The following is a 2,648-nucleotide window of genomic DNA, read 5'->3' on the forward strand; positions in this document are numbered from 1 at the left end:
TGACATGTGGATATGGCTACAGTGGGGGAATCCCCGGTCATCCCGCCTGCCCCACCACAGCTTTCATTTCTCGCTGCGGCTACTATAACTACAGCCTTGGATACCACCTTCCATTCCCAGCAAGCCCACCAACACTATCCTAAAAGGTTAGTTATCATTCATAGCACAGTACCATTTATTATAATTACAATAGTACCAATATATGTATAGGTATATGGTAGGTATTTAGGGTGACTTTTCCGAGGGTTGCTGACATAATTCATTTTTCCCCATAAGCTCTATTGTTAGTCCAACACGTTTTTGGTCCAACACGTGACCCATGCATGACAATATTACCGTGCTGGACGTGAGGGTACATATATATATATATATATATATATATATATATATATATTCATTCATTCATTGCCAGACGCCATGTATCCCAAACGGGGTGGTCAAGGGCTTAGAGTTAATTGTTTTACAGGGAGGGGCACTAATCCTCCACCAACCCCACTTGACACGTAGGGATGCCAACATCATATGGTTTTCCCAGGCGGTCACCCACCCAAGTACTAACCAGACCCAACGTTGCTTAACTTCGCTGATCGGACGGAAAGCAGTGTACTCAACGTGATATGGCCGTTGGCATATATATATATATATATATATATACTACCGTGTGGACGCGAGGGTACGTATATATATATATATATATATATATATATATATATATATATATATATATATACATACATATATATCATCATCATAATCATCCGGACCTCCTTTCCCACCCAAGGGCAGGGTGAGGAGTAGCAATGTCCAGACAGCCCAAAATTGCCCAATCCAATGGGCCACGCTTTCATTCACTCATCATTCAAGCCCCTGGAATCCTGGCTCTATCGGATATACATATATATATATATATATATATATATATATATATATATATATATGTACAGTATATATACCTTCTGGCATCTTGCCAAAACCCTATCAAACAACTTTACCTCATCATCCTTCCTTACTCTTTTCTACTCTGATGGCACTGTAGCTATTTCTCCTACTGATAAAGCACACCTCTTCGTTCAGATTTTCTCCTCCAGTTCCACTTAAACGATTCCGGTGCTGTTCCTCCATCATTTCCCCCCCTCTGACTTCCTCATGGTTGCCATTATAATTTCTTAATGAAACGAAAAGCCTTTGACTCCACCCTATCGAGAAGAGTTGTATACGGATAGCCTCCTCACACATGAGAGTTGTACTCTACACAGGGGCGAATAAAACCTGTGTATAAAGTCAACAATTGTGCAGGGCTAAAGAAGGTACAGAGTCGGCTTAGCACAGCTAATTTCTTGGAAACAGATTATACAAGAGATGTAATATGATCTTTCCAAGATAAGTCCCGAGAGAATCAAAGACGACGTATGTTTAAAGATGATGAATGATTAAGATGGATATTATGAAACATTAGTGGGTACTCCTGTGGCAGATTTTGTCAGGATGATAGGTGTAAGAACTAAGTCTTTGATGCATTTAAAAAAACAAGATTATTTTTACCCCAGTCAGAGAAACGAGCCAAGTCAGACATCAGGTGTGCCATAGCCTCAACCCTTGCTTGTTGAAGTAACTGCTGAGATGGACGTTGCGGGAACCGAATGGAAAGGTGAAGATTGGAGTCATCAGAAAATGAGTGGATAGGGTTAGATGTTCAGCTCAGAAGGTCATTCGTGAATAAAATGAAGAGAGTTGCTGATAGGACAGAGCCCTGAGGAACACCACTGTTGATAGATCCAGGAGAAGAACGGTGGCCATCTACAACAATAGCTATAGAACAACCAGAAAGGAAGCTACAGATGAAGGCACAGATAGAAGGATAGAAACCGTAGGAGGGCAGTTTGGAAATTAAAAGAAGATGAAAAGAAAGCAACCCAACAAAAAGAATGGAGACTGATATTTTATGAACAACATACCAGCCTCAATGTACTGATAAAGGTCAAACATGCCAAGTATAACACTTTTTTACACTAAAATTTTACGATTGCATGACAAATTGCAGGAACAAGGAGATAACCCATAGATACAAAACTATAGTCATATACAGTAGAAAGAGAGAGAGAGAGAGAGAGAGAGAGAGACAGACAGACAGACAGACAGACAGACAGAGATGGGTGGATGGAAAGATTGATAACTAGCTAGCCAGAGAGACAGATATAGATATATAGACTGACAGATAGATACAGTAGATAGACAAGGTGTCACAGGTTTTGTGTGCTTTGAGGTATCATTAAGAGCATTCAGGTGCAAATGAAAGGAGTGTGGCTTCATGCATAATACCAACTGGAGGAGTGGAGATAATGCATATAACTATGGGGAGTGAAATTTACAACGGAGTACGTATTACATGTTGCACCGGTAAGAAGAAAAAATGCAGAAACGACCGACCTGCCTTTGCAAGGTAAAGCCTCGTTTTAACCCTGTGACTGACGTATTCCCCCCTTCATGTTAACAGAATCATTTGGTGTTTGCCCGAATGAAACATGTCCGTTGATCAATGGCAGTGAAAGGGTTATTCAAGACAGTTTCTATTCTTTTCACTGCGAAATTTTTTTGTGGAAGAAATCGCACACAACACTTGCAGCCTGAATTTATTCCTGAAGTCGTAC

The 2,648-nt window shown here is 40.3% G+C and overlaps 1 non-coding gene across 1 annotated transcript; it reads right to left on the bottom strand.

Annotated features, from left to right (window-relative positions):
• Window positions 1-510: 510 nt before the first annotated feature.
• On the bottom strand, window positions 511-629 carry LOC145403832 (5S ribosomal RNA). The gene has a single exon (XR_013898052.1). It is a non-coding gene; the product is annotated as a 5S ribosomal RNA (ribosomal RNA).
• Between the last annotated feature and the right edge of the window lie 2,019 nt (window positions 630-2,648).

The sequence above is a fragment of the Coenobita brevimanus genome, chromosome 61 (assembly GCF_032717465.1).
Source record: "Coenobita brevimanus isolate Jiangsu-jjx chromosome 61, ASM3271746v2, whole genome shotgun sequence".
NCBI lineage: Eukaryota > Metazoa > Arthropoda > Malacostraca > Decapoda > Coenobitidae > Coenobita > Coenobita brevimanus.